Source organism: Juglans regia, unplaced genomic scaffold (genome assembly GCF_001411555.2).
Source record: "Juglans regia cultivar Chandler unplaced genomic scaffold, Walnut 2.0 Scaffold_647, whole genome shotgun sequence".
Lineage (NCBI taxonomy): Eukaryota > Viridiplantae > Streptophyta > Magnoliopsida > Fagales > Juglandaceae > Juglans > Juglans regia.
In genome coordinates this window covers 35,001-44,805 of record NW_023361327.1, presented here as the reverse complement: position 1 = coordinate 44,805, position 9,805 = coordinate 35,001, and positions in this window count along the sequence as shown.

The window sequence follows — 9,805 nt, the reverse complement described above, 5'->3', positions numbered from 1 at the left end:
ATTTTAGTCCAATAATAGGGTATTTAGACTAAATTTTAAAGTTAAGAAGTAATAAAATATAAGAAATTATGCAAGTCATCAAACACCCCCAAACTTACAACTTTGTTTGTCCTCAAACAAAAATTAAAAAAAAAATAAAAGACTACTATAGACTATCAACTTGACCCTACAGAGAAGTTTCATCACTCATCAAGCCATGATCTAAATTTTGATTTCATCACTAGTATCTTACTCTTTTAACATCAAAGATAGAAAGAAAATCAATAAAAAATTTAGCAATTTGTCAAGCAAGAGTCAAGTATTTACTTCAACCTAAAGCTAAGACCTTGAGTGTGTGTGTGATATATTCAATTCAACTCCAAACCACCTGCAAACTCAGATAAAAGTAGAATAACTGAAATTAGAAGAATTCTCTCCAAACTTAACCCCATAAGTCCAATTTTCAAAAATCCTCCCTACTAATGTAGTAAACCAAAATCAGAGATCAAAAGGTCTTTAATCAGGTTGTAATGACAGGTCACAGGTTGAGAGCTAAGAAAGAAATGGATATGGAAAATCAAAGCAAATTGGAAAAATACTTAATGGAAAAAACAATAAAAGAGATATCCACATGATTCAAACCATAACTCTTTCTCGCATATATGCTCAAACTTGTGACAATATTCTTGTTGTAATCAATGAAGGAATACCAACTACACCTTTAACAAACTCTGAAGTGATTTGCACTCCACTTATTGAGTTTTCTCTTATTCTTTTTTTGTTGTTGCCATGATAGATAAATCACATCTGAATAAAAGACAAACTGATGGGAACCATGATGGGCCTAGTCTTAAAGATCACGAAGACAATATTGAATTTTATTTGTGAGTTGAGTTTTCTCCTCTTGTTCTTGATTGAACTCTTGAACTTATCAAAGGTAAATCACAACCTTTGTGGCGTTCCTCCCTTATAATCTGGGTTCTTGAGACGGGTTCTGATGGGAACCAAGATGAGCCTAGTCTTAAAGATCACTTGCAACTTCCAGATGGGCCAAGAAGATCAAAGAGACAATACAAGGACTGATGCAATCCACCTGGGATAAGTTTAGCAAGAGGCCAACATTCAAGATGGGGTTTGAAGGATGAGGATCCTGTTTTAATTCATTTGATCAGCTACGGAAGAAGGCAACGCCATGACTTAAAGGCTTTGGGCTCTTGAAGGGTTTCAACTTATTTAATTCATTTAAAGAACTTATTTTATTAGTTTAGAATAATTGAGTTTATTATGGGAAGCACTTAAGGGGGCCTATGCAAGGGCATGTTGGGAAAGTTATTATTTTATTGAACTAGGGTTAGGGTTACTGTAGCAGAGTTTGATGGGAACCAAGATGAGCCTAGTCTTAAAGATCACTTGCAACTTCCAGATGGGCCAAGAAGATCAAAGAGACAATACAAGGACTGATGCAATCCACCTGGGATAAGTTTAGCAAGAGGCCAACATTCAAGATGGGGTTTGAAGGATGAGGATCCTGTTTTAATTCATTTGATCAGCTACAGAAGAAGGCAACGACATGACTTAAAGGCTTTGGGCTCTTGAAGGGTTTCAACTTATTTAATTCATTTAAAGAACTTATTTTATTAGTTTAGAATAATTGAGTTTATATGCAAGGGCATGTTGGGAAAGTTATTATTTTATTGAACTAGGGTTAGGGTTACTGTAGCAGAGTTACTGTTGCGCGGCACTGTAGCCGCGACACTGTTCATCCAGGGGCACTTTTGGAAGATGGGGGTTTATTTTGGCTAGGGTTTCATTAGGTTTTCCTTTAAATACTCTATGTAGTCTCATTCTAATGAGATTATGAAGTTTATGAAATTTGATGAATTTATTCATTGTGAGTTGAGTTTTACTCCTCTTGTTCTTAATTGAACTTTTGAACTTATCAAAGGTAAATCACAACCTTTGTGGCGTTCCTCCTTTGTAATCTGGGTTCTTGAGACGGGTTCTTCAACGGGTCTAGATTTTAATATAATCTAGGTTCTTGAAACGAGTTCTCATTGGGTCTAGGTTCTCCATCCATTGACTTAATTTTGGCTTTCTTGGGGAGTTTTCAAATTGACTGTGGGTTCAAGGGATTCCTTTCCCGCGAGTTCATATCATTTGGTATTCAGAGCAAGGTTTCCAATCAGGTCTGATTCTATCTTTTAATTTTAGTATCCTTAAATTTAATTCTAGGGCTTCATTGTTCTAGGGTTGCCAAAAAAAAAAGAAAATTGAAATAAAAAGTAGGCTGCCGAAATTCTTAAAGGGTTCGGCTGAAATTTGCATCACCTAGGGTTTCAAAATTCTAGGGTTTCCTGCATCTCTAAGTTTGTCAATTGCTTGGAGTGTCGTTCCATTGATTCTTTTCTATTTCATTGTCCATGTTTGTGTGTTTGAATTCAATTGGTTGGTTTTCACAATTGAATATTGCTGTTTGTGGATGAATTAGAGAAAAGAAAAGAAAAGAAAAGAAAAGAAAGGAAAGGAAAAGAAAAGAAAAGAAAAGAAAAGAAAGGAAAGGAAAAGAATAGAAAAGAAAAGAAAATTCCAAAAAAAAAAAAAAAAATGAAGAAGTTGAAGAGAAGAGAAGGTAGCATATTCAAAGTTGCTACATAGTTACAACAATGAGAAAGAAAGAAATTTGTTGATTGAACCTTACCATCAAAGGGGCTGCTGCATACATCACTCAAGTTGGTATCTTGTCTTATTGCTACTCTTTCATTCGTATAACTTCATTGATTCTCGTGTCATTTTTATTCCTTCATGTTTCTCTTGTTCTTGTTTCCTGAATCTAATTACTAGTTGGGATAAAACAAGGTTGCCTTGTCTTGATTGAGTTCATTTAGTTCTGAAAGAACTTGAGTGGAAAAACTATTGAGGTAAAAGGCAAGAGAGTGTGAGACTATTATCGGGAAAAAGCCATTAAGAGTGAAACACGAGTAGAGTGTCATTATTCGAGTTGAAACACGTAAGGGAGTGTGTGAGGTTTTCTTTTTTACCACTAACATTCTTCTGTGCAGCACCTTGTAATGTCTCATCGGAGTAGCTCATCACCAAGGGGGCGAGTAGATAACTCATCCTTTGTGTTGCATGCCATGCAACATGAGTTTGAGCGGTTGAACTTGGTGTTAGGTGAAGTGAGGAATAGCATGGATAATCAAGAAGCAATGGTTAGAAATCTGCAAGCAGAGAAAGATAGGAGGCGACATGAGCCTAATATTAAGAATGGGTATGAGAATGGAGAGTATGGTGAGGATGAGGAAGTGCTAACATCTGAAGTTGGATTGGGTAGACATAGAAGAGTTAGGCATGGAAGAGGCCTTAGGGCAAACTCTAGGGGTCGAGATGGAGTAGATAAGAATCTTGGGAGCATCAAAATGAAAATACCATCATTCCAAGGTAGAACTGACCCTGAAATTTATTTAGAGTGGGAGAAAAGAATAGAGTTGGTGTTTGATTGTCATAATTACTCTGAGGAGAAGAAGGTGAAGTTGGTTGTAATTGAGTTCACTGATTATGCGATTGTTTGGTGGGATCAATTAGTGACCAATAGGAGGAGGAATTTTGAGAGGCCTGTAGAAACATGGAGAGAGTTGAAAGCTATCATGAGGCGGAGATTTGTACCTAGCCACTACTATAGAGACCTCTACAAAAAATTACAAAATCTTATACAGGGGTCTAGGAGTGTAGAGGACTACCATAAGGAGATGGAGGTGGCTATGATTCGGGCTAATGTAGTGGAGGATCGGGAGGCCATAATGAAAAGATTTTTGAGGGGGTTGAATAGGGAGATAGCCAATGTAGTTGAGTTGCAACATTATGAGGAGGTAGAGGACATAGTGCACATGGCTATGAAGGTGGAGAGACGGCTAAAAGGAAAGGGTACATCAAGGTATACTTCGGTTTCTAGTACTTCTTGGAAACCAAAGTGGGACAAAAATGATCAAGTTGTAGCAAAGGAGAAGACCGAACCACCAAAGGGAAAAGATTTGGGTGAGGCTGAAACCTCAAGAAAAAGTGAGAATGAGCTTAATAGTAAGAGTGAAGGTGACAGTGAAAGTGAGATTGTGCTGAAAAGAAAGAGTGAAGGTGAGATTGAGAAGAAAAGAAACAGTGAGACCGAAATGGAGAAAGACAGAAAAATGAGAGAGAAAAAAGAAGAGGGTGAGACTAAAACCTTAAGCAAAAGAGAGAATGAGTTGAAAAGTAATTATGAAAAAGAGAGAGAAAAAGAAAAACAGAGTGGAAAGAAAAGAGAGTGTGAAGAAAGTGAGAGAAAAACAAAGAGAAAAGTGAGTTTTTGTGCTAAGGCGAGTCTTAATCCTAACGGACTTGACGTATGTTTGCCTAGTATTGTTGTCTCTTTGTTGCAGGGATATGAGGTCATGTTTCCTAGTGGTGTCTTTTGTGGATTGCCACCTTTTAGGGAGATAGAGCATTACATTGATTTTATGCCAGGTGTGACAATTCTTAATCGACCTTTCTTGGAAAAACAAGAGTCATTGACACACTTAAAGGGACAAGGTAAGTTGTTGACTACAATGCATACTAAGCGGGAGGATTGTATTGAGACTTTTCCTCATGTATTCAAATACACAGAAGGTATGAAAAATTTTGTGGTTGATGCTTTAGCAAGAAGGTATGTCCTTGTCTTCATTTTAGATGCGAAATTGTTGAGATTTGAATATGATAAGGAATTGCATGCTAATAATGATGACTTTGCTAGTGTGTATGGAACATGTGAGAATGCATCTTTTGGTAAGTTCTATAAACTAGATTGGTACTTGTTTAGAATGAATAGATTTTGTGTGCCTACTAGTTTTATGCGTAAGTTGCTTGTGTGTGATGGACATGCTGGTTTGTTGGGTAACCATGGTGTAAGGAAGACTTTTGTTGTGTTGCATGAACGTTTATGGAAATATCATTTGCCTTTCAAAGACGTGTTACACGAACGTTTGCAGGAGTATCATTTGTATTTCATTAATTTTGCATATAATTGGAGTGGTCATTCTGGTGAAAATAAGATTTCAGAAATGTTGCATGAACGTTTATGGGAGTATCATTTGCCATTCATTGACTTGTTGCATGAACGTTTGCGGGAGTATTATTTGCCATTCATTGAGTTTGCATATTGGAGTGGTCATTTTGGTTCGAGGAAGACTTTAGATATGCTTCATGAACATTTGTGGGAGTATTCTTTGCCATTCATTGAGTTTACATATGATTGGAATGTTCATGCCACTACTAAATTTTCACCAGTTGATGATATGGGTAGCTTGGATGGACTAGTCCAAATTTTTGAACAAATTAATGAAAATGCATATCTAATGGATCTTCCAGGTAAGTATCATGTTTCTACTATTTTCAATGGTACTAACCACTTTCACTTTGATCCAGGTGGAGATTCGAGGTCGAATCCTTTTGAGGAGAGGGGGAATGATGGGAACCAAGATGAGCCTAGTCTTAAAGATCACTTGCAACTTCCAGATGGGCCAAGAAGATCAAAGAGACAATACAAGGACTGATGCAATCCACCTGGGATAAGTTTAGCAAGAGGCCAACATTCAAGATGGGGTTTGAAGGATGAGGATCATGTTTTAATTCATTTGATCAGCTACGGAAGAAGGCAACGACATGACTTAAAGGCTTTGGGCTCTTGAAGGGTTTCAACTTATTTAATTCATTTAAAGAACTTATTTTATTAGTTTAGAATAATTGAGTTTATATGCAAGGGCATGTTGGGAAAGTTATTATTTTATTGAACTAGGGTTAGGGTTACTGTAGCAGAGTTACTGTTGCGCGGCACTGTAGCCGCGACACTGTTCATCCAAGGGCACTTTTGGAAGATGGGGGTTTATTTTGGCTAGGGTTTCATTAGGTTTTCCTTTAAATACTCTATGTAGTCTCATTCTAATCAGATTATGAAGTTTATGAAATTTGATGAATTTATTCATTGTGAGTTGAGTTTTACTCCTCTTGTTCTTAATTGAACTTTTGAACTTATCAAAGGTAAATCACAACCTTTGTGGCGTTCCTCCTTTATAATCTGGGTTCTTGAGACGGGTTCTTCAACGGGTCTAGATTTTCATATAATCTAGGTTCTTGAAACGAGTTCTCATCGGGTCTGGGTTCTCCATCCTTGACTTGATTTTGGCTTTCTTGGGGAGTTTTCAAATTGACTGTGGGTTCAAGGGATTTCATTCCCGCGGGTTCATATCAGGTTTTTCAACGGGTCTAGATTTTAATATAATCTAGGTTCTTGAAACGGGTTCTCATCGGGTCTAGATTCTCCATCCTTGACTTGATTTTTGGCTTTCTTGGGGAGTTTTCAAATTGATTGTGGGTTCAAGGGAATTCATTCCCACGGGTTCATATCATTTGGTATTCAGAGCAAGGTTTCCAATCAGGTCTGATTCTATCTTTTAATTCTAGCATCCTCAAATTTAATTCTAGGGCTTCATTGTTCTAGGCTTGCCAAAAAAAAAAATAGAAACAAAAAGTAGGCTGCCGAAATTCTTAGGATTTTGGGTTTGGCTGAAATTTGCATCACCTAGGGTTTCAATATTCTAGGGTTTCCTATATCTCTAAGTCTGTCAATTGCTTGGAGTGTCGTTCCATTTATTCTTTTCTACTTCATTGTCCATACTTGTGTGTTTGAATTCAATTGGTTGGTTTTCACAACTGACTATTGCTGTTTGTGGATAAATTAGAGAAAAGAAAAGAAAGGAAAGGAAAAGAAAAGAAAAGAAAATTCGAAAAAAAAAAACGAAAAAAAAAAAGAAGGGGATGAAGAAAAGAGAAGTAGCATATTCAAAGTTGCTACATAGTTACAACAAAGAGAAAGAAAGAAATTTGTTGATTAAACCTTATGATCAAAGGGGCTGCTGCATACATCACTCAAGTTGGTATATTGTCTTATTGTTAGTCTTTCATTCGTATAACTTCATTGATTCTCGTGTCATTTTTATTCCTTCATGTTTCCCTTGTTCTTGTTTCCTGGATCTAATTACTAGTTGGGATAATACAAGGTTGTATTGTCTTGATTTAGTTCAACTAGTTCTTAATGAACTTGAGTGGGAAAACTCTTGAGGTAAAAGGCAAGAGAGTGTGAGATTATTATCGAGTAAAAAGTCAATTCAGAGTTACACACGAGTGGAGTGTCATTATTTGAGTGTAAACACGTAAGGGAGTGTGTGAGGTTTTTCACTAACATTCTTTTTGTGCAGCACATTATGATGTCTCATAGGAGTGACTCATCACCAAAGGAGATGGTAGATAACACATCCTTTGTGTTGCAAGTCATGCAACAACAGTTTGAGAAGTTGAACTTAGTGTTGGGTGAAGTGAGGGATAGGATGGATCATCAAGATGTGGTAATTAGAAATCTGCAAGGTGAGCGAGATAGGAGGCGACGTGAGCCTAAAATTGAGAATGGGTATAAGAATGGACAGTTTGGTGAGGATGAGGAAGGCTTAACATCTGAAGTTGGATTGGGTGGACATAGAGGAGTTAGGCATGGAAGGGGCCTTAGGGCAGACTCAGGGGGTCGAGATGGAGTAGATAAGAACCTTGGGAGTGTCAAAGTGAAAATACCATCATTCCAAGGTAGAACTGACCCTGAAATTTATTTAAAGTGGGAGAAAAGAATAGAGCTGGTGTTTGATTGTCATAATTACTCTGAGGAGAAGAATGTGAAGTTGGTTGTAATTGAGTTCACTGATTATGCGATTGTTTGGTGGGATCAATTAGTGACCAATAGGAGGAGGAATCTTGAGAGGCCTGTAGAAACATGGAGAGAGTTGAAAGCTATCATGAGGCGGAGATTTGTACCTAGCCACTACTATAGAGACTTCTATCAAAAATTACAAAATCTTATACAGGGGTCTAGGAGTGTAGAGGACTACCATAAGGAGATGGAGGTGGCTATGATTCAGGCTAATGTAATGGAGGATCGGGAGGCCACGATGACAAGATTTTTGAGGGGGTTGAATAGGGAGATAGCCAATGTAGTTGAGTTGCAACATTATGAGGAGGTAGAGGACATAGTGCAGATGGCTATGAAGGTGGAGAGACGGCTAAAAGGAAATGGTACATCAAGGTATACTTCGGTTTCTAGTACTCCTTGGAAATCTAAGTGGGACAAAAATGATCAAGTTGTAGCAAAGAGGAAGACCGAACCACCAAAGGGAAAAGATTTGGGTGAGGCTGAAATCTCAAGAAAAAGAGAGAATGAGTTGAAAAACAATTGTGAGGCCGAGAGTTCAAAAAAAGAGGAGACTGAAAGAAAAACAGAGAGTGAGAGGAAAAAAGAGAATGAGGCCGAAACATCAAAAGAAAGAGTGAGAGAAAAAGAAAATAGAGAGGTGGTTGACAGTCAAGAAAAAAGAGTGGAGTCACAAGAGGAAAAAGAAAGAGAGATTGTGAAGAGAAATAAAAAGACAAAAGTGAGTTTTTATGCTAAGGCAAGCTTTTATGCTAACGAATTTAACGACTCTTTGCCTAGTGTTGTTGTTTCTTTCTTGCAGGGATACGAGGTCGTGATTCCTAGCGATGTGTTTAGTGGATTATCACCTATTTGGGAGATAGAGCACTACATTGATCTTGTGCCAGGTGCGAGAATTCTTAATCGACCTTTATTTGAAGAACATGAGTCCTTGACACACTTAAGGGGACAAGGTAAGTTGTTGAGTAGAATGCATGCTAAGCGGGATGATTGTATTGAGACTTTTCTTCATGTATTCAAATACACACAAGGTATGAAAATTTTTCTGGTTGATGCTTTAGCAAGAAGGTATGTCATTGTCTTCATTTTAGATGCAAAATTGTTGAGACTTGAATATGATAAGGAATTGCATGCTAATGATGATGACTTTGCTAGTGTGTATAGAACATGTGAGAAAACATCTTTTGGTAAGTTTTATAAACCAGATTGGTACTTGTTTAGAAAGAATAGATTTTGTGTGCCTACTAGTTTTATGCGTAAGTTGCTTGTGTGTGTGATGGACATGGTGGTTTGTTGGGTAACCTTGGTGTAAGGAAGACTTTTGTTGTGTTACATGAATGTTTGTGGGAATATCATTTGCCATTCAAAGACTTGTTGCACGAACGTTTGTGGAACTATCATTTGTCATTCATTGATGTATTGCATGAATATTTGTGGGAGTATCATTTGCCATACATTGACGTGTTGCATGAACAATTGCCGGAGTATCATTTGCCTTTCATTGAAGTGTTACATGAACGTTTGTGGAAGTATCATTTGTCATTCATTAACAACATGTTGCATGAAGTGTTAATGATATTGCATATGAAATTAATGATAATGTTCCTAACCTTTTTCCCTTTGATCCAGGTGGAGATTCGAGGTTGAATCCTTTTGAAGAGAGTGGGAATGATGGGACCCAAGGTGGAGATTCGAGGTCGAATCCTTTTGAGGAGAGGGGAATGATGGGAACCATGATGGGCCTAGTCTTAAAGATCACGAAGACAATATTGAATTTTATTTGTGAGTTGAGTTTTCTCCTCTTGTTCTTGATTGAACTCTTGAACTTATCAAAGGTAAATCACAACCTTTGTGGCGTTCCTCCCTTGTAATCTGGGTTCTTGAGACGGGTTCTTCAACGGGTCTAGATTTTAATATAATCTAGGTTCTTGAAACGGGTTCTCATCGGGTCTAGATTCTCCATCCTTGACTTGATTTTTGGCTTTCTTGGGGAGTTTTCAAATTGATTGTGGGTTCAAGGGAATTCATTCCCACGGGTTCATATCACAAACCCAGCAATAATAC